We start from the raw sequence: 26,917 nt of genomic DNA, 5'->3' as shown, positions 1-26,917 counted from the left end.
TCACATTTTTTGGCAAAAGTACATCACACTCAGCATAAAAATCACCTCTATCTGATCTCGGTTGCCTAAAAGAATATTGACTATGTTCCCTCCAATATCTGTGGTAAGTGCTGTTCTTCACTTTACGTGGTTTCCCCTCTAACTCATAAAAATGTTACCTAAAGCACGTATGAAGTTAATGAACAGTTAATTCTGGATTATCAAAATGCACTCCTGGAAATAAAAAAAAGAACACATTGACACCGGTGTGTCAGACCCACCATACTTGCTCCGGACACTGCGAGAGGGCTGTACAAGCAATGATCACACGCACGGCACAGCGGACACACCAGGAACCGCAGTGTTGGCCGTCGAATGGCGCTAGCTGCGCAGCATTTGTGCACCGCCGCCGTCAGTGTCAGCCAGTTTGCCGTGGCATACGCAGCTCCATCGCAGTCTTTAACACTGGTAGCATGCCGCGACAGCGTGGACGTGAACCGTATGTGCAGTTGACGGACTTTGAGCGAGGGCGTATAGTGGACATGCGGGAGGCCGGGTGGACGTACCGCCGAATTGCTCAACACGTGGGGCGTGAGGTCTCCACAGTACATCGATGTTGTCGCCAGTGGTCGGCGGAAGGTGCACGTGCCCGTCGACCTGGGACCGGACCGCAGCGACGCACGGATGCACGCCAAGACCGTAGGATCCTACGCAGTGCCGTAGGGGACCGCACCGCCACTTCCCAGCAAATTAGGGACACTGTTGCTCCTGGGGTATCGGCGAGGACCATTCGCAACCGTCTCCATGAAGCTGAGCTACGGTCCCGCACACCGTTAGGCCGTCTTCCGCTCACGCCCCAACATCGTGCAGCCCGCCTCCAGTGGTGTCGCGACAGGCGTGAATGGAGGGACGAATGGAGACGTGTCGTCTTCAGCGATGAGAGTCGCTGCTGCCTTGGTGCCAATGATGGTCGTATGCGTGTTTGGCGCCATGCAGGTGAGCGCTACAATCAGGACTGCATACGACCGAGGCACACAGGGCCAACACCCGGCATCATGGTGTGGGGAGCGATCTCCTACACTGGCCGTACACCACTGGTGATCGTCGAGGGGACACTGAATAGTGCACGGTACATCCAAACCGTCATGGAACCCATCGTTCTACCATTCCTAGACCGGCAAGGGAACTTGCTGTTCCAACAGGACAATGCACGTCCGCATGTTTCCCGTGCCACCCAACGTGCTCTAGAAGGTGTAAGTCAACTACCCTGGCCAGCAAGATCTCCGGATCTGTCCCCCATTGAGCATGTTTGGGACTGGATGAAGCGTCGTCTCACGCGGTCTGCACGTCCAGCACGAACGCTGGTCCATCTGAGGCGCCAGGTGGAAATGGCATGGCAAGCCGTTCCACAGGACTACATCCAGCATCTCTACGATCGTCTCCATGGGAGAATAGCAGCCTGCATTGCTGCGAAAGGTGGATATACACTGTACTAGTGCCGACATTGTGCATTCTCTGTTGCCTGTGTCTATGTGCCTGTGGTTCTGTCAGTGTGATCATGTGATGTATCTGACCCCAGGAATGTGTCAATAAAGTTTCCCCTTCCTGGGACAATGAATTCACGGTGTTCTTATTTCAATTTCCAGGAGTGTACATCCTTTTGGTTCTGGCACAGCTGTAGTGTGGCTTGTTATGAGGGAACTGGGGACCAACGTTCTTCAACAAGATGCCAAACATTTTTTTCTACCTTATTGGGCCGATTAGGGTGTATACTCCTTTTGTTTTCACGAATAGCACCTGGAACATAGCAGAACCTCCCCAAACCATTTTTATTGAAAAAATATTACAGGCCATTAAACAATATTTGTTACATGGACAGGTCACCGTTGACATAACATACCTGTCTTTATGTCATTTTGCACTGATCTCAGCCTCATTTCAGAAACCTGCAGCACAGATTGTAACAATTTCTGGAAAACTGTTTTTACGAATCCATTATGTTTTATGGTATTCGTCTAATAATAGTTCCTTTTTTGTTCTTCAGGATTAAGAGATATACGTTGATTTTCTTTTTTGATATCTTTCCCATCAAGATCGCATCCTGAAGTTCTACTATCCCCAAATGCAACAAAAAGTTGCTTCTGTTGAGCGATTTGTAAACTTTGGCAGCATCTAGAATAGACTGCAAGAAACATAGATTATGATATAAAAATAATCAGAATAGTATAATACTAAACTTTGTCCACTTGAAGATATGGCATAGAAAAATGAACAAATTAAGCACAAACCTCTTTTTGCAACACGATTCAACTGGCTTGAACTTCTTGGCTGGTATTTTCTTTCTGTGCGTACAGATATATACGTTTTGCTAGAATTTCGAAGCTTCTTAGCAGCATTTCGTTTCCACCTTCCGAACTGCGTTGTCGTTTTAAGCGTACACAGTTACTGTCATTGTCATAAGCGATAATTTCTTCTTCCGAAGTAACACATTCATCACTAGGGTCAATCTTCGCCATGTCGTCGCGCCGCGCGTGTAAAAATGAATTAAGTCATGGGTGCAACAAAAGCGTTGCACGCGAACTTATTTCCAAAGCGCTCCTGCCATCTAGCGACATTATATCGATCTAATGTCTTTAAAGACGGTAGTCGAATGTTTGAAGAATGCAATGCGCGCGTTTACGCAATAACAGCGTTAGCCGTTTAAAGCTTTTGTTGCACCCAGGTGCTCAATTGGCAGAGGGTGGCAGGAAGCCCTCCTTGTCGCCAAACTCTTCTCTTCCAATAGTGAAATAATTTTCATCAAAAAACTTTTAACCATTTGCTTTCTTAACTACACATAGTTAATTATTTATGCATACTTAACTAGCTGCGCGATAAATCGTAATTATGTCGCAAATTAATCTGTAAATTTGCCTTTATTCAGGTATAGTAAAACGCAAATATCTTTTGCTTTCAGATATTTCGACGCTTGTAGGAGAACAATAGTAGGAAAAATATCACGATCTTGTGCAACCTTTTTAATGTGTCAAGAAAACAAATCAAAAAAGCCGCTAAAGATTAAGAAGACAGGAAAGTACAAAGTCGATTTCTACACTCATGTGCAGAGATTGAAGACGAAATTAACTTTCGCATGAAAGTCTTCTTGCAAGTAATGTAGCTGGATGAAACTTGGACCATACATAGAACGAACTGCTGTAGTACATTAGAGAGGGCAAGTGAAATAAATACGATATGAGACGAACAGAAATGATACTTGTATTCAAAGAAAAAATTACATTGAAATCTCTGCGATATGTGATGGTTCCCTGGACGTTACAAAATGGTTCTTACATGGATGTGTGATGATCAGGGACTGCGATGCATGCTCTGCAACATGCTCCCTTGTTTTCATTAAGGTGGTGAAGAGTTTCTGTGGCAGGGCGTTCACTTCTCCATCAACACAGCTGAAAACAACTGAATGTGCTGTGAGTACACCTTGCCCCTACCTAGTCCGCAACCACCAATACTTCAAAAGAAATCGGTCACATAGCTAATAGGGGCCGGATCTCTTGCAGATAAACGCAACTTGGCCACAATCCGTCCGGCCATCAGATGGAATCCCAGGCGCCGGCATAGGTCACTGGTTCCACGGACATATTTTCTTCCGAGGGCCACATGACTGAAAGTAGTGCCTACGGTATCCTGCCACCCAGGTTGTATTTAGGGCAGCGCTCGAGCCAAGACGAGCAGTTCACTTCCAGTTGACTGACTGGGCCCGGCACAGAATGCAGTCGCATTCCGTCAATCAGTTACTCACTCCAGAGCCACCGCAACGACAACATCTTGTTTCATGTCAGTGAACAGGTAGTGGAGTTGTAATATTGGAGTAACCCAGATGAAAACGCCGCTAAATGCATTTTTATCGATTTTGAGTTGAGCACACTAACGTATAGATTTTTTCAGCGTCGACGCGCGTTGGAATAGGTTTCAGAGTGCAAAACCCACTATAAACAGTTGAAATTGACAGTAGAAAATCGTGTCCGGTTGCAAAAGCCGCTGACTGCACGATGTCTTCTGGTGCAAAGCCGCCAAGTTCAATAGGCATGGCGGTTGCCGTGCCATGTCCAGATGCAAGGAACGCCAACTGAATCAGGCTTGCCAATCTAGACATTAAAAGCTTCCTTTCAATTTGTTACGATTGGAAGGGATATTTTTCTTATTCAGAGTTAGATCGGCTGCGCTGTAGCGAACGCGTACACAACAATGAAGCTCTCGCTGCCGATGCGCTGTCGAAATGTACGCCGGTAAGCACGGTTCAGCTGTTGTGTGTTCACGTCGTTGTGTGAGTGTTTTGAAGAAAATAAGTGATTTTGCGGACGGTTTAAATGTAGAAGATGGTACAAACGAAGTAGGAGTAACTGAAACAGTAGAAGTTCTGCAAGAAGCCGAATACATCGCTCTAGTTGCGAATGACCAAAATGAGATCGAAGCTGATGGTCCCTCCAGGAAAATGAAGAGGCATCCTGATCAATGGAAAAGAAATGTTTCCAAAGCAGAAAGGTATAAACATGAAAAGTATTATTAAAGCAATGTTATGCAATGAATACTGTGTTTACACTGCTATGAGAAACGTTGAAGGATTACTGAAAGTTACTGGTAATAGGCATTTCCAGATTCAGAAAGTAAGATAAATCGTGCTCACGGAAAGGAAAAACAAGAAAATTTGTCTAGTTCGTGGAGAGACCTTCTACAACTTTGAAGCTCTAGAGGGGAAGAGCATCCTGAAGAGGGGATAAAATTTCAACAAAGGAAGCGTCCCAATACCAATCATAGCTGGTGTAAAACTTTCAGAAGCCAAACTTGGAGACGTGAAACAGCTTTTGGAGCTTCACTTTGATTAAGACTGAGAGACCAACGACAAAATCAAATTCTACACTGATGTGTTAGACAAGCAGGACGGCACTTCTAGAGTCACTCCTGCCGCTGCCAGCCGTCTGTAGATGGCGGAAACGGTTATTTCATTATTTTCTAAAGTTTTGTCGATGTATTACTAAGATGAAATTTGGAACTTATTTTATTTTCTACAGTATGTTGTGATGTCAATAACGCGATGGTGTATTTAAAAAAAACTAATATTGAACATTCATACCTATTCTCTTTTTTACGTTAAATAAGTCAGTTTTTTCTGTAAAATAATGTCACCTTTGCATTTTTACATGCTAATTCTGTAGAATTTCAGACTACGCTTTGAAATAAAACGTATTCTGTTTATATTCGTATAAATTACACCTTTGTGACATGCTTAACATGTCACCAAACAGGGGATTTTCCAACGGAATGTTTGGTCTGCAATTGGATCAATACATTTGGAAAACCCGCTAACTGCGTAAATCTGGTGCAAAAACCGCTAAGTCAATATTTAATTTAAGATTTTAATATAAAAAACTTAATCGCAGATTTCACCCATTAACACAGTGTAACTAATTTTATTTTACTTTTTTTCAGAAAAGAAGTGAAGTCTTTAATAATTTGGATGGGACGAGTTTTTCCCGATTTTCTCAGTTTCTCTTAGTTAGCGGTTTTTGCGTCTGGGATACTCATTTCTGGTCTTTGTTTCTACCCCGGACATTAATGTGTTTCGTCATACTGGAACTTTGAAAGTGAAGTCCTTCTGGAACTTCACTTTGTACTTTGTCTAAGCGAACAAAACTTTGTACTGCACCATCGGGACTTAAGCTTCCGCTAGCGTAGTGTATTGTGTATCTACTAACTAGTAATATTTTTCAGCAGTGCCTTCAGCCTTCAGAAAAAAAAGTATTATTTATTCATTCCTCCCAGAAGTGACAGACTCCGTTGAGGCCTTTGGCTTCCCAATAATATTACTGTCATTACTCTGAAATATCGTTTATTACTTATTCAATAAGTAATTGTATTTGTGAAGTGAGTAATTCTTACGTTGTACTAAAACAAGCACAAGAGAAGACGTATTCTCTCTTGCTAAAAAAACTTTGTGCTGCCAGACCTACGTGAATATTTCTTGTCTGTCAAACCAGACGGACACAACAGGATGTCTGTTGGCGCTTGTGGAAGTGCTGAAATATGTCTCCTCAGCGCATCCCATACAGTCTCGATAGGGCTTAAATCGGGGGACGACGGTTAGTCCATTCGCTGGATATCTTATCGTTCCAAGAGCTCCTCTGCCTGCCTTGTTTGATGTGGTCGCGTATTGTCATTGGTAATAATCAAGTCAGGATCGAAAGCATCCATGAATACATGAACATGGAGGAGCAGTACAGTGTCATAATAACGTCGAATAGAGAGTTTACTGTATTCAAAAATTTGGAGGTCGGATATCCACGCTACACTGCGTTTCCTCACACCACAACAGCTGGAGAACTAAAACAATCTTATTCGAGAACATTCCTGTGTGCATTACGTGTTCCAGCCTATCCCTATACGAGGGCACGTGCAGCAGGTCCGTTACGCACCCTATAACGACCGGTGTACCGCCGCTTGTAATGTCAGCAGAACATCTTGAATCTCGTGACTTCAAAGTAATTATTGTCTCTGAATAGAAGTGTCATTTCTGTTCGTCTGATTGCGTATTTCTTTGACTTGTGTACTACGCTTAAGCGGTTCTTTCTATATATGGTCCAAGTACCACCGACCTATGTTACTTAGCAGTGACGTATCACCCTTACGTTTCCACACCAGTAGATAGTAGGAACTAGCTCCAGAATAACACGTTAATTTGCTATGTTAGTAGACTCTTTCAGGCTACTGTTACTAGGAATGCGTAGTCTGCAGCGTACTCAAGATTTTAGAAGTGTACACTCTGCACAATCAATTGATTACTGGTGAAAATGTATAAAGGTATAAACGAGATTTGTCATGGGCAGAGGAAAGCCAAGTAGAAACCATGTCATCACCAAGTCGATCGCAGCCGGAGAGGGTACTGCGCGATCAACGTTTTGCAATGCTACTGTGACGACAGAACACAGTTGCCGCCGATGTGTCACGCAGGTTGCAGGAGTCCTGCGACCCAATTAAGACATTCACGGGCTCACCGACGCGTTACGGACGACTTGGCGTGACACGTTAACCGATGTAAACAGCATTAATCAGCACGGAGAAGCAGTACTTAACGACGTGCCAACGAGTCTGTAGTTGTCGAACAGCTGGTCAGTGATGTGACATCGAGCCTGTGTTATTTCACGCTACTTGAAGGGCGCATATCCTTCTGCCTCACCACGTGACGAAACTCTGGCTGACACCTAGCTCACATTTGGCTACCATCCGTCACTGCCCTCGCCGGGTTATCAGCGGAAGAGCAGTACGCTCCGAGCCCAGGAGCGTGAAGCTCCCTAAAGTCCCCGTACCCGCCGCCGCCAACCAGAATCACTGCGGCCAACAAATACGGGAACATGGAGACGCAGCATCAACAATATAGCAGCAGTTAGAGGCCGTCTACACTGGGGCAGACGTCGTCATATTCACCGCATCACCCACTGATGATTATAAATGGGCATCTATAAGGAATCCATTGTAATCACCATCGGTCCTTCTTGAGCTGCACAACATCCACCCTCAGCAGAGAATCCGGCCCCACATCAAGCTGTAAGTAGGCTGTTTAGGTTTTAACTATGCCTATCAGTAGTTAGTGCCTTCTGTAGTTTTAATCTTTTATTTAGCTGGCAGTAGTGGCGCTCGCTGTATTGCAGCAGTTCGAGTAACGAAGATTTTTGTGAGGTAAGTGAATTGTGAAAGGTATAGGTTAATGCTAGTCAGGGCCATTCTTTTGTAGGGATTATTGAAAGTCAGATTGTGTTGCGCTAAAAATATTGTGTGTCAGTTTAAGCACAGTCATGTATAATTTTTCCAAGGGGACGTTCATATGGCGACCCTGCCAGGATTCGAACCTAAATATGTATTGGCCAGTGCCCAAAACAATTTGTAAAATTTTTTGTAGGGAGCATGGGGGCTATGTAAGTAGGCTGTTTAGGTTTTCTTACCGCTCTGTATGAAAATCACTGGCTGTGCTGTCTGCAGTCTGTGGCTGGTTGGCATTGTTGTAATACTCGCCACTGTAGTGTTGGGCAGCTGGATGTGAACTGCGCGTAGCATTGCGCAGTTGGAGGTGAGCCGCCAGCAGTGGTGGATGTGGGGAGAGAAATGGCGGAATTTTGAAATTTGTAAGACTGTATGTCATGAACTGCTATATATATTATGACTTTTGATGACTATTAAGGTAAATACGTTGTTTGTTCTCCATCCAAATCTTTCATTTGCTAACAATCCCTATCAGTAGTTAGTGCCTTCCATAGTTTGAATCTTTTATTTAGCTGGCAGTAGTGGCGCTCGCTGTATTGCAGTAGTTCGAGTAACGAAGATTTTTGTGAGGTAAGTGGTTTGTGAAAGGTATAGGTTAATGTTAGTCAGGGCCATTCTTTTGTAGGGATTATTGAAAGTCAGATTGCGTTGCGTTAAAAATATTGTGTGTCAGTTTAAGCACAGTCATGTATAATTTTTCCAAGGGGACGTTTCAAAGCTATCAGAGCGGTCATGTTGTACTGACGTCAATGATACACACGCGACGATGTTGGTCTCTAATTTACACGGAAGCACTTGATGCGGACTCGCAACGAGTAGTCCATTTTGGCAAGAAAGTTGCTCGTGAAAAAACGAGCTTAAGGCAGTAGTCCCAGTATAGATGAAGATGTAGCCACTCTCAGCTTACATACTAAAAACATGTCTTCCCTCCTATTCAAATTCGCACTGTCGAAATGCTTACTTGTTGGGACGTAGGGACGTATGGCGCAGCCTTCCGTAAAATTCTGCAGTGAGACGAAGACTTGTGCGAGGAGTAGTGTTGAGGGACGCCGCTTCTTGCGCAGCTGCAGCCGGGCCACCGCCGCAGCAACCCGCCAAGCTGCACCCACCGTCCCGCGAGATCCGCTGAGCGCCGCTCCTCGCCGACTGCGGGAGCCCGCGTTGCCGCTGCTAATTGCTTGTTTGCGTTCCGGCACGCCTCCAAAACTCGCTTTGTTGTTGCGAAACGAATCGTCAAATTAACTGAGGCCAATATTTAATCTGGCGCACTAAACAGGGCCTCGCCGCTCGGGACGATCGCAGGCCCACGAGACCCGGCCCGTAATGAGGCACACCGAATATCTCTTACCTCCACTAATTCGTCAATTAGCAGCCGGCTCGGCAATTAACGGGAGCCGTGCAGACGGCGTCTGGCTGCTGGCTGCGGAGTGCTCAGCCCCTGAGGGTTCGGCAGCCCGCGCCGCACCCTCCCGCCTGCCGCCACCTCGCGGAACACAACATCGCCAATAATCGCCTTCAGATTCTTTCCCATTTCGTCTCAATGCTTTTTTCCTGCGTCATAACCACCTGGGTCTCTTTCGCAGTACTAGTTAGCAATGGAAGCATACTACTCCATAAGTAAAACGCCAGATATGATTTTCTGCTTTGGTTTGGCAAATGAGACCCTTTAGGTTGAAAATCATTAGGTCCCCAAAGAAGCATATTGTCAGCTGTTTTCCGGACTTCTCTAGTATCTTAGAGACACAAGTTGTCTGGCATCACAAAATATAAATTGCAAAATGCCTCGCCCCGGGGAATACACCTTAGAACGGAGCAGGGAAAACCACGCAACGAGTGTTTTACGATTAGCTAAAATTGGTTCAAATGGCTCTGAGCACTATGGGACTCAACTGGTGTGGTCATAAGTCCCCTAGAACTTAGAACTACTTAAACCTAACTAACCTAAGGACATCACACACATCCATGCCCGAGGCAGGATTCGAACCTGCGACCGTAGCGGTCGTGCGGTTCCAGACTGTAGCGCCTTTAACCGCTCGGCCACTCCGGCCGGCTTTTACGATTAGCAGCAGCGCAAGACGTGAGACGTCCAGTTGTATGGACAATATTTTGTGAACATTTGCTATACCCATACCACGCTTGACGCTCCCAGGCCCTATGGCTGCAAGGCTTAAAACTACATCTGAAGTCCGAATGTTCCTGTACGGTGCGTGGCGGAGGGTGTCATTATGTTCCCCTCCTTCTTTAGTGCTCCACTCGAAAATGCCAAGTAGCAACAACGATTGTCGGCATACTTCCAATGTCTCCTTGTTTCCCGTAGTGGTCATTTCGCAGCACGTCCGCGAGAGAAGTAATAAGGAATGTAGCTTGTCTGGGTTTCAACAGTAATCCTATCCGTCGTACATAATGCCTCTTTTGTAGTGACTGTCTCTGGAGTTTACTGAGCATTTCCGGAACGCTCTCGCACCTGCTAAACGATCCCGTGCCTAAGTGAACCACTCTTCTTCAGGTCTTCTTTATACAGGGCTATTACAAATGATTGAAGCGATTTCATAAATTCACTGTAGCTCCATTCATTGACATATGGTCACGACACACTACAGATACGTAGAAAAACTCATAAAGTTTTGTTCGGCTGAAACCGCACTTCAGGTTTCTGCCGCCAGAGCGTTCGAGAGCGCAGTGAGACAATGGCGACAGGAGCCGAGAAAGCGTAGGTCGTGCTTGAAATGCACTCACATCAGTCAGTCATAACAGTGCAACGACACTTCAGGACGAAGTTCAACAAAGATCCACCAACTGCTAACTCCATTCGGCGATGGTATGCGCAGTTTAAAGCTTCTGGATGCCTCTGTAAGGGGAAGTCAACGGGTCGGCCTGCAGTGAGCGAAGAAACGGTTGAACGCGTGCGGGCAAGTTTCACGAGTAGCCCGCGGAAAATTGGCTCATGCCACAACTGGAGACCGACAGCGTCGACTTCATCTTTCAACAGGATGGTGCTCCACCACACTTCCATCATGGTGTTCGGCATTTCTTAAACAGGAGATTGGAAAACCGATGGATCGGTCGTGGTGGAGATCATGATCAGCAGTTCATGTCATGGCCTCCACGCTCTCCCGACTTAACCCCATGCGATTTCTTTCTGTGGGGCTATGTGAAAGATTCAGTGTTTAAACCTCCTCCTACCAAGAAACGTGCCAGAACTGCGAGCTCGCATCAACGATGCTTTTGAACTCACTGATGGGGACATGCTGCGCCGAGTGTGGGAGGAACTTGATTATCGGCTTGATGTCTGCCGAATCACTACAGGGGCACATATCGAACATTTGTGAATGCCTAAAAAAACTTTTTGAGTTTTTGTATGTGTGTGCAAAGCATTGTGAAAATATCTCAATTAATAAAGTTATTGTAGTGCTGTCAAATCGCTTCAATCATTTGTAATAACCCTGTATATTCTATCACAACAACCTTGTAACGGTCCTACACTAATGAGCAATAGTCAGACATAGGTGGAATGATTGCTTTGTAATCCAGTTATATCAGGGATAAATTACGTTTCGTTGAGAACTTTTCAGCATTAACATCCACTTATATTTATATCTAATAAGTTTAAGTTTTCCACTCTAAAAGTCATTCCCCGTAGATTGGTTGCAACCACCTGGTCATACACTAACTTCTGTAGTTGGACATCTACAGCTTCAGGTACACATCATGCGACTCTAATAGCTCACTTCGAGTGTTCTAAACATATCCGCCTCATAGAAAATCACACACGGTCCTGGGTCTGTTTGTGAATTAGTGGCTAAAACTACGGAAAATGCTGGTCTATCTTCAAGTAAACAGCACGAAAATTCGTATTAAGGATGCTATTAATGCATTCAGCATTGCAGTTCTTGCCACAACACTATCTATACAAAAACAAAAATTCCACATGGCGGACCGCTTAAACTTAAGCAGTCGATTATAACGTCAATCACAGTTTCCTATCACTTAATCAATTTCAATGATCGATAGCAACCTTTATCAAACGTTAAGAAACTTTTACTCAGTTTACGATAATCGTGACGTGTTGCCTCACCCAAACGATGTTTGTCGTCTACGGCTGCCACCGAACTCTGTTCTAAGCGATAGTGAAGCTTGTCTCTTGAACGTTTGTCCAGCCGCACTACCTTGTAAGGTTTATCCTTCACTCAGCCATCGCAATATTTTCCCTGGCAGTAAAGTTTATGACGTACTGCTCAACATTACGACTCGCTCTGAGCCTATTTGCTATAATTGTCACCATAGACTAAGAATTTTGAGTTTAATTTTACATACTCATTTCGATGATTGGTAACAGAGAAGGACTCAGTTTACCGTTTATTCTATTACACATGTTAGATGGTAGTTCTTCTTTTCTTTTATCAAACCTTAAATAATTCGACTTGGACAGTGCCCTGGCGCCGTAGATATGAGGCGCCGACTGCACCGCACACAACGTCTAAGCCTTTAGTCTTGCTGTGAGTTCAGCCGCTACAGAACAGACGCTACAGGAACTGTGAACTCCGGAACTCCGCGATCAGACCAGTAGGTGGCGGCAACAGCGTTCTGGTCAGTCCATCAGGCGGCTTGGATGGTGACGACATAGGTCGCAGACGGACCACACCTTCTCCAGCATCCGAAGGGGTCACGTGCCGAAAATAGTCAGGCATTTAGGCGAACTTAGCAGAGCAGTTCCATTGCAACAAACAACCTGATCACAAGATGTCCTCTGCGCTTTGCTCTGGACTCCGCCACCAACTTCCGGGGCAGCATACCTCCTCTTCCGTCTGGACTGTAAATATGATCAGCGACGTGCTAGTCAGGTCTTGGTATAATTTCTACTGTTTGTTTTCTTCTCCGACAAGACAGTGAGAAAACTTAATTTCGGTTCCAAGCGTGATCTTCCAAACTGGCGTGGAAAAATATGAGAAAACAGAGACGGAGAAAAGACACTCTGCACAACTTGATAAAAAGACACCAAATCACATGACAGGTTGATGAACTGCTTCCTTTCAAGCTGACTCTCGAGAAACTGTCCGTGAAGCAGTGTGCGTGCATACACACACAAACACACACACACACACACACACACACACACACACACGCGCGCGCGCGCGCAAGCACGCACACACACACAGGGAGAGAGAGAGAGAGAGAGAGAGAGAGAGAGAGAGAGAGAGAGAGATATGGAGGACAGGAAAACGGAGATCGCGCTATAGAAGATGAGCAACATTTCTATAAATAAACAAATCAACAGACGCCAAGTAACAAAGCCTTTCCATCAAAGATACTTTCAGTTGCCGTGTTATGAATCTGGCAGATCACCTGTGAAGTGTTTCACAGTATATAGTACACACAAAACAAAGTATGGAAAAACAAAAAAAACGAATATTTCAAACAGAATAAACGTCGCGCGTTCGTAGGTCAAATGGAAATGCTTCTCGTACCCTATTTCCACTTTTTTTCATTAGTCTTCTGGTTTGACGAGGCCCGACACTAATTCATCTCCTATGTCCGCCACAGAGTAGCACATGCAACCTACTTCCCCAGTTACTTGCTGGAAGTAAACCAAACTTGTATCTTCCTCTGCAGTTTTCACCATATACAGCTTATGAAACGTCCCCTTAGAAAAATTAATGAATTACTGTGCTGATAAACCTCTTACATTATTTGATTTTCAAACAGCTGAGCAGCACTGAACGTACTCAGACATTTCGCTCTTTACCTATTCTGATCAACACTAAACTGACAGCCAATACTTTTAGCGCAACGCAATCTGACTCAAAAATCCCTACAAAAGAATGGCCCTGACTAACAATAACCTATACCTTTCACAAATCACTTACCTCACAAAAAACTTCGTTACTCGAACTACTGCAATACAGCGAACGCCACTACTGCCAGCGAAATAAAAGATTCAAACTACTGAAGGCACTAACTACTGATAGGCATAGTTAGCAAATGAAACATTTTGATAGAGAACAAACAATGTATTTACCTTAATAGTGTTAAAAAGTCATAATATATGTATATCTGTCCATGATATCCAACATTACAAATTTACTCTTTCTGATGGACACATGTCCAGATCGTCCGCTCTCAAAATTCCGCCATCTGTCTCCCCACATCCACCACTGCTGGCGGCTCACCTCCAACTGCGCAACGCTACGCGCTGTTAACAGCCAACTGCCCAACACTGCAATAGCAAATATTGCAACAATGCCGACCAGCCTCAGACTGTACACAGCACAGTCAGTGATTTTCATACAGAGCGCTACGTGGCGTTACCAACATAAAAACCTAAACAGCCTACTTACAAGCTCTCTCCAGTACCATGGAAATTATTCTCTGATTTCTTATCTGATATCTTAACAGATGTCCCACCCCCTGCTCTTCTTCTTGTCAGTGTTTTCCGTACTTCATTTCCTTGCCGATTCTGCGGAGAACCTCCTCGTACCTTACCTTAACTGTCGACCTAAATTTGAAAATTTGGATATTTCTGGTACGAAATTATGGGACCAAACTGCTGAGGTCATCGGTCCGTAAGATTAATTACCACTTAATCTAACTTAAACTGATTTATGCTAAGGACAACACACGCACCCAAGCCGAGGGAGAACTCGAACGTCCAACGGGGAGAGCCGCGCGGCCAATGACAAGGCACCTGAGACCGCACGGATATCTGGCGCGCCCCTGAATTTGAACATTCGTCTGTAGAACCACATCTCAAAGGCTTCGATTCTAATCTTTTCCGCTTCTCCCACAGTCCATGTTTCATTACCACACAATGCTGTGCTCCAAACGTACCTTCTCCGAAATTTCTTCACGAAAAAAAAGGCCTATGTTTGATACCAGTAGACTACTCTTGGCCAGGAATGCCCTTTTTCCCAGTGCTAATCTGCTTTTTATGTACTCCTCGATCTGTCCATCATGGGTGATTTTGCTACCTTCGTAGCAGGTTTCCTTAACGTCATCTATCTCGTGATCACCAACCCTGATGTTAGGTTTCTCGCTGTTCTCATTTCTGCTACTTCTCATTACTTTCGTCTTTCTTCGGTTACTCTCAATCCGTATTCTGTACTTATTCATTCCATTCAACGGATCCTGCAATTCTTCTTCACTTTCACTGAAGATAGCAATGTCATCAGCAGAACTTGTCATTGGTATCCTTTCACCCTGACTTTTAATTTCACTCTTGAACCTTTCTTTTATTTCCCTCACTGCTTCTGCGATGTACAGACTGAACACTAGGAATGAAAGACTACAGCCCTGTCTTACGCCCTTTTTAATCCACTCTTATTGTTCCGTCTTTGTTCTTGCACATATTATACATTACCCGTCTTTCTCTTCACTTTACCGATATTTTTCTCAGAATTTCGAACATCTTGCACCGTTTTACATTGTCGAACTGTTTTTCCAGGTCTACAAATCTTATGAAAAGTCTCTATTTTTTCTTTAATCCTGCTTCCATTATCAACTATAACGTCAGAACAAACTGTCATACAGCACATTCCCTATTTTCTCTTCCAGTCTTCTGTATACCGTTCTTGTCAACATCTTAGATGCATTTGTGACTAGTGATGGTTCAACGAACATGTGCACTTACAGATTACGTTGTTTTACGACGTTTGAATACGTGTGCTCACACTGTGTAACAACGAGTGTGTTTAACAGTATTGACAATGACATACAAATGTATAAGCTTACATTATGACGACATGACTTAAAGCCATAACATCAGCACTTGATAATGGCCTAGGCCGAAATTGCAATAGTGTAATAAAAACTCATAACAGTCACTGGCGTAAAAATGATGTCCTTCAAAAAATTTCTTATGCTTGTGAATCCCAGCTACAATTTTATTTCTTTGAATGGCTCGCTCGCTGCTACTTGTTAATGACCCAGCATTGAAATCTGCAGCAATTTGTGGATGGGTTGCACTTCTGTCACGTTGACCGATTCTTTTCAGTCGTCGTTGGTCCCGTGCACGCAGGATCTTTATCAGGCCTCGGCAATGTCGGAAATTTGATGTATTATGGATTCCTAATGTTCACGGTACACTCAGATATGCTTTGTCTCATCGTCGTGCACCGACTATAACAGGACGTTCAAACTCACATAATTCTTCATAACATAACATTGTAGCAGCAGCAACCGATCGAAGAACTGCGCCAGATACGTGTTGTGTGATATAGGTGTTGCCGACCACAGCGCCGTATTCTGCCTGTTTACACATCTCTGCATTTGAATACGCATGCCTGTACCAGTTTTTTTGACCCTTCAGTGTATATAAACTATTTAGCAAACGCCTGAAAAGAGCAAAGCAAATTGCAAAACGTGTCAATTGACCCTAAACAATAAAATGTGTGATGTTCAAATTGCAAAACGTGTCAATTGACCCTAAACAATAAAATGTGTGATGTTCTTCACGTGATTAGTTAGAGAAGGCGATAAGTGAAACAAATTTTAGGGTGTTGATGTAACGAAAGTCCTGGGGTAACACATATGAACAACGTTAACTGGGAAAGATCACATGTTATGGCGAACATGAAACAATTGGGTTATTGACACGGCCGTTAGAAGACCCAAGAAGTTTACTAAGAAGACTCCTAGCACTACGGTTGTTGGATCTCTTCTGGAATATTGCTGAGAACTGTGCAATCTTTACCTGACGAAACTGGTGGAGTACATCGAAAATGTTAAATGAAGGTAGCTGTATTTGCAGTATAGCGAATTAGGGAAGAGAATGTCGTGGATGTCTTTTTTAACCCTGCGGTTGGAGGGGGACAAGTTGGTGACACAGTATTCAAACAATCTGTTTTTCACAGCGGCACATTAATTCCAAGACATTTCAACTACCATCTTTGTCCTCCGAATGCAAACATGTTTTGTTGCCATCGCCATGCAAAGGATGATATTACAACTGTAATAAGACCGCCGGACGAAGGATTATATTACAACTGTAACAACATAAGAGAAATTAGAACTCGCACATAAAGATTTTGGTGTTCGTTTTTCTCAAGATTCGTATGTGAGTCGAACGGTTGAGGAATTGAATCTCGGAACCTGTTACTAAACACTTAACTGTGAATTAGAGTAATCATTTGTCATTGCGATGTAAATGAAGTGGCTCAGCCAACGGAATTTACGTCGTGCAGGATTTATTGTATCAGGGACAGTGAGTACACTTTATAAGTGCTCAAAACGTGAATGATATACTACGTACACACAGTTATTTACCAAGGCTGTCACCTAAACTGTTTACTTTTAAAATCCCCAGAGTTACATTTTTATAATACATGCCTCCTTAAGAAGAAATCTAACACAGAACGGTAACAGGACACATTAGTGTCCTGCGTTGTGCGATTGCTAGCTAATTGAAATATTTTGTGGTAGTTATATTTATCGTGCGTGTATTCTTTAACTTATTTTTCGTTAACTATTTGACTGGCACGTCAAAAGTAGATGTACCTGCTCATTTCACAGCAAAATAGCTCTAGCTGCGTTAGTTTATGCTACAGACTTGGGTAAGGTGGATGGGACGTTTGACTCTTCAAGGGGTGGACGTGGCTTTGGGGCCTGGTACTTTACAAGCCGCGGGTCGCGAGCTACGAGCCAGCCAGGTTGGACGGCTAACGGGTGGCCGGCCAGCTACAGCGTGGTGACGAGGCGAGACCGGAGCCACTGAGCTGGCGGTTGTGGGCCAGCTCGGCTGCAACGCATGGCTCCTTTTGCTGGCCGGAGTGGTTCTAGGGGCTACAGTCTGGAACCGAGCGACCGCTACGGTCGCAGGATCGAATCCGACGTCGGGCATGGATGTGTGTGATGTCCTTAGGTTAGTTAAGTTTAATTAGTTCTAAGTTCTAGGCGACTGATGACCTCAGAAGTTACGTCACATAGTGCTCAGAGCCATTTGAACCATTTGAACGCTCCTTTTGACGTAAATATGTTTATAGCTTTCCTGACATCTGTTCAAGAACGGCAAGCATAAATGCACACGAGTCTGTCTGTTGCAACGGCTCACTGGGAGAAATCAACTCGAGGTAGAGTCGTCGCTCTTATTGAACGTGGATATTCCATCAGAGAAGCTGGCAGAAGGTATGGGGTGAGGGTGAAGAGGCACTATGAGTAGAGCTCCTGACTCAGCAATGAAGAGAAAGTGGTCACAGCAGCAGGACATGGGGTTAGTATCTATGAGCTGAGAAAACCCCTTTCTAAAAAAATTAATAAAAAATTAAAAAATAAAAAAAGACTGATAGACGTTGGACTCCACGATCAGACGCGAAACAGAAGCTCAGCGAAGACAATGTTTTATACCGCCTGGAGTATGCGGAACTCCATTTTAGTACGTCGCGGGAAAACTCATTTCCACTGACAAGAAGGTGTTTTCCACGAGTAAGGACGGTCGAAGGGTCGTTTACAGGCCGCAAAAGACTCGCCGTCGACGCGAATAAGTAATGACGAATAGAAGAAGTGAGCGGCTATCTGTTTCCTGCTGGCGATGACTTTCTGCGAGAGGAGCAGGAATCCTTCATGGGATAGAAGGAACTCTTCACAGAAAGCAGCAGGTCCACGTATTGGAAAATGTGATGCTTCCGTCAGTGTGAATGCTGTACAGAGAAGCAGACTTCACATTGCAAGAGGACCATTCCCTCGTCCACAAGTCTGCATTGGTTCAACAGCAGCTCTCCACGATTGCTGTCAATGTCATGGACTGACCGCCACGTGCTGCTGATATGAACTGTATGGAAAACAGAACGTTAACAGAGAACTGGTCACGAAACCAACCAACTACGCCCTTTGGGACTGCGTTCTGGGAGCAAATTGCTTCTTCAGGCTGTTAAGTCCGACAGCTTACAGATTCTATGCCAAGACGCATGACAGAAGTGCAAAATGATGTGAAATTCTGGATACAATATTAGTCCTTAAAATGTTTTGGTATGACGTCTTTTTCTTCATATTTCCTCATTAGGATCAATGGGAGATCACTTGGCAACTGAAGAAATAAAAATTGAGTTCCATTTCTTTTGAATAAACATTTTGTTAAAGATTCTGTTTTCATGATTTATAATATGTCTGGATAGTTACAAAGTAATCAGTTTAGATGGACGCTCTAAAAGTATTTTGTGTTATATCAAATACATCTCTGTATTCCCCTCCATCCATTAACACACCCTCCTCCCTCCAAGAATAATGGAAACGTTTTCGTCTTACATTTATTCTTTGCTAATTTCTCCACCATTCTCTCTCTCTCTCTCTCTCTTCGTCTCTCTTACATTATCACCTCACTTACCCTTCTACTCCATTCTCCCAAAACGTTATAAACAAATCTAGCGGTTTCCGTCGATACAATAAGTTCTCGTTTAATTTCTGCTTTCTTTAGTGTATCATTTATTTCAAAACCCCTGAAATCATATTTTTTAATATCGCCTTACCTATAATCCTTCCTTCGTTCTGAAAACATTCCTTCCTTTTCTCTGTGTCCTAACGTAAAACGAACTGTGGCATACGTCTAAGTAAGGAATACTTTGCAAGCTTTTCAATCTTTTATTTTACAACTGTAACAAGTGCTCGGCAGGGGGTTCTTTGAACCACTTTCACATTATTTCGCTGCCGTTCAACTCTCAAAGATCGCGTGGAAATAATGAACAACTGAACGTTACCGTGCAAGCACTAATGACTCTTATCACAATGGTCATATATACTTTGTATGTCTGGGTTAACAAAATATCGTGACAGTAAGCAGAGGAGGTGGGCGATTGGACTTTCATCTACATCTACATCTACATCATACTCCGCAAGACACCTAATGGTGCGTGGCGGAGGGTACTTTCGGTACCACTATCTGATCCCTCCAACCCTGTTCCACTCGCGTATAGTGCGAGGGAAGAAGGATTGCCGGTAAGCCTCTGTATTGGGTACAATTTCACGAATTTTCTCCCTCGGTCAATACGCGAGATGTATTCGGGGGAAAGTAATATGTTATCCGACTCCTCCTGAAAAGTGCTGTCCCGAAATTTCAGTAACTTTAAACTCAATTCTTTCAATAATTTTAATGGAAACATCCCACAGCAATGTAAAACGTGTAATTCGTTTAGCATATGCGTGGCACAGTCTGCCCCATTTCGTGATAATACAAAACGTGCTGCCCTTCTTTTAACTCTTTCAATGTCTTCCGTCAGTTCTACCTCGTAGGGATCCCATACGAAACAGAAATACTCACGAATAGAACGGACAAGCGTGTAGCAGACTGTGAATTTAATTTTGTTGAATCTCCTACGTAATCTACGAATAAAACGCGGTCGTAGTGTTTCTTTGAACACAATATTTTCCATATAACGGTTCCATCTTAAGTTGTTCGTGATCGTAGCTCCTACACATTTAGTTCAGTCGACAATCTTTAAATTTGACTGATTTTCCATGTAAGTGAACTGTAACGGAATTGTTTTAGTATTCATGCGGAGAACCTCACACATGTTATTGTTACGGTCAATTGCCACGTTTTTCACAGTGAAGACATATTTTAAAGATCATTTTGTCATTCGCTTTGCTCTTCTGAGGAGTCCAGCACACGGCAGTATTACCTGCCAGAAATCTGAGAGATATGTTCTGATTGTCTGCTAAATAGGTTATATATATTAGAAATAGTAGAAGGACTAGTACAGGGTTCCACATCCTGCTGAGAGGGAATCCATTGTCTCGATTAATCAAACTATATGCCAACCTAATTTCAGTCGCCTCTTTATAAACCCTGTTCCAAAAGCCAAAAGTATTGACAGCTACCACTATTTCGTCAAATTCATCCTCTGTCCCTTGTATAAGAAATGTTCTGCTACCGCCGATTATTCCGGCTTTTGTAGCCTCGTATGATGGCGATGCTCTACGTACCTGTCCTGAACTGTGCGAATCGAGCTCCCTACTTAAGCCTTCCCACACTGACACAGACTTTTATATACACCAGGCTTCCTAAGCCCTAAATCATCTTTCACAAAGCCGAGTGTTGCCCTAATCTTCGAAGGTGGATTGCAAACACTCTTACTGTTAAAATTCTTCCAAACTTACACGATGTTCCCCTAGCATAAGGCATAAAGGCCGGAGTTCTATGCTCCTTTTCATGCACGTACAGGCATGGTTCAGTCCCGATAGCCCGACAAATCTGCGTCTCAGTGTATCCATTTTCCTTAAAAACAGCCATTAAATGTCCAATTCTTGGGTTAAACTGTCCGCATCGGAAATGACACATGGTCTACAAGGATGTAGAGCCATGCCGATTACATTGTCGTGGCAGGCTGCTCTAGATTTCTCGGCTGAGGATCCATTGCGCGAACAAGCTGCCTCAAAGGGGTGCCACAGATTCTCGATTGGGTTTTAATCTCGGAAGTTTAGTGGCCAGGGCAGTACGGTAAACTTATCCTGGTGCTCTTCGAGCCACGCACGTACTGTAGGCTGCCTGACACTGGTAGATGCCATCGTACCAAAGAAAAACAGACGGCATTCATAGTTGACGATGATGTTGTTTGGTTTGTGCGGCGTTCAACTGCGTGGTGATCAGCGCGCTTACAAAGTCCCAAGTTTTATGCAGTCCAATTTTTACTCAGTCCAATCTGTCCACCGTCAGGAATGATGATGACGATGATGAAATCATGATGACAACACACACAGTCCCTGGACAGAGAAAATCCCCAACCCCGCTGGGAATCGAACCCGGGCCCCCGTGATCCAGAGGCAGCAACGCTAGCCACTAGACCACGAGCTGCGGACGCATTCATGGTTGGATATGGTCCCCACGGTAAATACATGCTTGTGTTGATTTACTGTGCTTTCCAGAATGAAGAGATCACCCATGGAAATCCACAAAAACATTCTATTTATTGTAGGATGTTTGCTTTGAGGCGTTTCAAGCCGACGGAGCTCAAAAAGTCATTCATATTAAATGGCCACCTGCCGCCACTCAGCCAACGTCATGTTGCGGTAGTGGCGTGCAAATTCCAGCCTTCGTCGCCGATGAACAGCAATTAGCACAGGTGCCTGAGTCACGCGCCAGTGTTCGCTATACGGTCGTTTAGGAGACACTTTTGGTGCAACCTGGCTTATTACATGTCTACTCAACCGTGCACACTTCTGGAGGCATCATTCACTCCTATTATCTGTGACCCGTTGTGCACCACAGTTGTGTCCTCTTTTGAAAAGCGTCATTTTACCATTCATGGTGTACTGTAAGCATTGCGACATTCGAACACTTTACAACCGTAGCCGTTCCAGAAATGCTTCCACCATAGGCCCAAAGGCTAATGATCGTACCTTCTTGGACGTCATATAAATCGCTCTATTTCAGCATTACGACAACGACAGCACAGTTTTTGCCCCCACCCCTACCTGCCCAACACGCATTACACAGGGTGGTCCATTGTTAATGACCGGGCCAAATATCTAACGAAATAAGCATCAAATGAAAAAACTACGAAGAACGAAACTTGTCTAGCTTGAAGGGGGAAACCAGATGGCGCTATGGTTGCCCCGCTAGATGGCGCTGCCATAGGTCAAACGGATATCAACTGCGTTTCTTTAAACAGGAACCCTCATTTTTTATTACATATTCGTGTAGTACGTAAAGAAATATGAATGTTTTAGTTGGACCGCTTTTTTCGCTTTGTAATAGATGGCACTGTAATAGTCACAAACGTATAAGTACGTGGTATCACGTTACATTCCACCAGTGCGGACAGTATTTGCTTCGTGACATATTACCCGTGTTAAAATGGACCGTTTACCAATTGCGGAAAAGGTCGATATCGTGTTGATGTATGGTTAATGTGATGAAAATGCCCGACGGGTGTGTGCTATGTATGCTGCTCGGTATCTTGGACGACATCATCCAAGTGTCCGGACCGTTCGCAGGATAGTTACGTTATTTAAGGAAAGAGGAAGTGTTCAGCCACATGTGAAACGTCAGCCACGACCTGCAACAAATGATGATGCCCAAGTAGGTGTTTTAGCTGCTGTAGCGGCTAATCCGCACATCAGTAGCAGAAAAATTGCGCGAGAAACGGGAATCTCAAAAGCGTCGTTGATGAGAATGCTACATTATCATCGACTGCACCCGTACCATATTTCTATGCACCAGGAATAGCATGGCGACGACTTTGAACGTCGTGTACAGTTCTGCCACTGGGCGCAAGAGAAATTACGCGACGATGACAGATTTTTTGCATGCGTCATTCACCAACAGCGGTAACGTAAACCGGCATACTATGCACTATTGGGCAACGGAAAATCCACGATGGCTGCGACAAGTGGAACAGCAGTGACCTTGGTGGGTTAAAGTATGGTGCAGCATTATGGGAGGATGGATAATTGGCCCCGAAGTTATCGATGGCAATCTAAATGGTACAATGTATGCTGATTTCCTGCGTAATGTTTACCGATGTTACTACAAGATGCTTCACTGCATGGCAGAAAGGCGATGCACTTCCTACATGATGAATGTCCGGCACATAACTTGCGTGCGGTTGAAGCGGTATTGAATAGCATATTTCATGACATTTGGATTGGTCGTCGAAGCACCATACCATGGCCCGCACGTTCACCGGATCTGACGTCCCCGGATTTCTTTCTGTGGGGAAAGATGTAGGATATTTGCTATCGTGATCCGACAACACCTGACAACATGTGTCAGCGCATTGCCAATGCATGTGCGAACATTACAGAAGGCGAACTACTCGCTGTTGAAAGGAATGTCGTTACACGTATTGCCAAATGCATTGAGGTTGACAGACATCATTTTGAGCATTTATTGCATTAATGTGGTATTTACAGGTAATCACGCTGTAACAGCATGCTTTCTCAGAAATGATATGTTTACAAAGGTACATGTATCGCTTTGGAACAACCGAAATAAATTGTTCAAACGTACCTACGTTCTGTATTTTAATTTAAAAAACCTAGCTATTACCAACTGTTCGTCTAAAATTGTGGGCCATATGTTTGTGGCTATTACAGCGTCATGTATCACAAAGCGAAAAAAGTGGTCCAACTAAAACATTCATATTTCTTTACGTAGTACACGAATATGTAATAAAAATGGCGGTTCCTATTTAGAAAAACCCAGTTGACATCCGTTTGACCTATGGCAGCGCCATCTAGCGGGCCAACCATAGCGCCATCTGATTTCCTCCTTCAAGCTAGACAAGTTTCATTCTTTGTAGTATTTTCGTTTGACGCTAATTTCGTGAGACATTTGGCCTGGTCACGATCAATTGACCACCCTGTATATCCTCCACTGCCAACGCTGCCACCTTCCGTGGTTGTTGAACGTTGAGTAGAACGCAGGTAGTAGTGACATTAATGTGTGTGGACTGCACTGCATCAGTATGAATGGACATATCAGCTTCGTATGACATATTTCAGATACGAGGACGTAATGGACTCTAAGATTCAATGTATGAGATACACAGATGAGCCAAAATATTAGGACTACTGCCGTCTGGTGGCCTTGAGAGCATGTGTTGAGATAACAAACGCATATAGTTGGACCAAAGATGAATGGTGTAACATAAGCGACACCGACGAAGGATAGATGGAAGGCAGAGCATAAGTTCAGGCACGTTAGAAACAGTGAAACTGATCAACTGTTGGATGTCCACGTCCATCACCGTACGTGGAGGCAGGAGGGTTGCATATTCCTTAAAGCATGTTAAGCGGCAGTCCGTCGCAGATCTGATGACACAGTACAACGTTGGTATAGATGCAAGGGTTTCGGATGGCTCCGTTCTTCGCACGTTGTTGAACATAGAACACCGCAGCTGGTGACCCTGCTCAAAGTCAGTGTCTCTTACGAGTGCATTGGGCAAGGGGTGATCAAGACTGGACCTTGGGTCAATGGTAACGTGTCACATGGTAAGGCGAATCTCAGCCCTTGTTGCGCCGGGTTAAGATCGCGTCCAGATAACCCATCATTCAGCTGTGGTAGCTGTAGTAGTATCCAAAGGCATCATGGCAACTGTCGACTCACTGAACACTATTATGGCCCACCTCTATCCCTTCACGCTTAATGTCTTACCCAACTGCGGCAGCATGTTCCAGGAGAATAACTATCAGTGTTATAAGATTAGAAATGCGCTACATTGGTTTGAGGGGAGTGCTAGTGAACTCACGTTGATGACTTGGCGATTAAACTTAGCTGTTGTCAACACGATGAACCACATCGCAGACGGTGTCTTGAAGCCGACAGTCTACCGGCGCGTAATGTACGAGAACTGCGTGACTTGTGTATAGGCTTTTACGTACCAGTAAAACCATGGCACACGAATAGTTGCTGCATTACGTTCCAAAGTTGGACAACACGCTTTTGGCCAGCTGTACATAATGTTTTGGTTCACCAGATCATGTGGAGCGTTTGAGATAATAAAATCGCTATTAATTGGCTCCCTGAAATTAAGTTTATGACTTCTCTGTTCAGGACAAATTGAAGGCCTGTCTCTCTTAATTCGACCCATATGCTGTCACAAAAAGAAACGCATTCCACATTTCACTCCCAGAAATTACTGATATTTATTCTAATATGATATGGAAATTGACGTGCATATTCATAAATACTGGACGTCAGAGTAGTTAAAACCAGGCGAGCAGTGACCCGTGTGACGAACTGTGCTGTATCCAGCAGCTGCTCGCATTAACACAGCCTCTACTCGGTAGTACGAAGTTGCGCCGTAATTCATAAATCTAAACTTTTGATGGCCACTCTCGTAACAGACACTGCAAAGTTGGCACAGTTTTTAAATTAAGTTCAAACAACGTGGCGAGTAGAGAAACTTTTCTCGCTGAACTTGTCCCGGCAACTCACGCGATAAACAAACGTTTTGCGGTCAAGGTACTCGCTGCCCCTGTGTGAACTCTCTTCGCTGGTTCTGCGTAAATGCTTTGCGTCAACATTTTAATGAGGTAAAGGGGACATTTCTCATAATAGCGTTAACCAGACTCGTATGATTCCGAGAATCATTATCGACATGAACGCTGTTGTGTATCTCTGTCTTCCCAGAAAAAAACCGAGCTTTTATGAATAGCGCACTGGATTAAATTTAATAATAATGAACATATAGTCTTTAATATCACTTCTGTAAACGGTGATACACTCCGTTTTAGGTTTTATAACTACAGTCGCTACCAACTGTTCTTTAGAAATCCTTCTTTGGAATAAAAAGAATGACCCAGAATAAATTGTCTAGATTGGTTGCGTCACCATATTAATGAGGTAAAGGGGACATTTCTCACAACAGCGTTAACCACAACCGTATTATTTCGAGAATCATTATCGACAAGGACGCTGTTGTGGATCTCTGTCTTCTGATAAAAAAAGACCGATCTTTCATGAATGGATAAAATTTAATAATCATGAGCATATAGTCTTTAATATCACTTCTGTAACCCGTGAAACACTCAGATTTAGGTCTTATAACTACAGTCGCTCCCAACTGTTCCTTAGAAATTCCTCTATGGAATAAAAAGAATGATCCAGAATAAATTGTCTAGACTGCTAGATTTCTCTATTACGTTGTAATATAGCGAGCACCGCACTGAAGTACTTTCAGAGGCACTGGCAGTTATAATAAGCAGTAAACGAAACTGTTCTTCTAGCGTTGTTTATAATCACCCCTGCAGCCGAAAAAATGGTAAACATCGCTGACTTTGTTGGGAAGAAGTCCGATTCCAGTATCAGTACTTCCTCAGATGTTTCCTGTGGTAAGGAGGTGTGGAACCGGGCCTAAACAGCCTTATGAGGCTAAGATAATCGTCCACGCCTCTCGTGCAATTAAGTGACATAGAAATGGCAATATATACATTACCACAATTTATGAAGTAAGGCCCTTTGTCACTACAGTGCGCGATTGGGATATTCGAAGGGGGTAGTTGAATTACTATAATTTAACGACATCACGGCATTTTCTGTGAGATTTCCAAAGAATGATCACCTCCCGTAACTGCTTACAATTTTGAGGTAATTTGTTACATTTATTACCGATTTTCTCCCACTTCTCAAGAAGAAATATGTAAAGATAAGACCCTAAATCTTAAAAAACTAGTACAGTGTGATATGTTGTCAAATACATTCACA

This window comes from Schistocerca cancellata, chromosome 1 (assembly GCF_023864275.1).
Source record: "Schistocerca cancellata isolate TAMUIC-IGC-003103 chromosome 1, iqSchCanc2.1, whole genome shotgun sequence".
Taxonomy (NCBI): domain Eukaryota; kingdom Metazoa; phylum Arthropoda; class Insecta; order Orthoptera; family Acrididae; genus Schistocerca; species Schistocerca cancellata.
The sequence above is the reverse complement of the archived record's forward strand: the minus strand, read 5'-3'. Positions refer to the sequence as shown.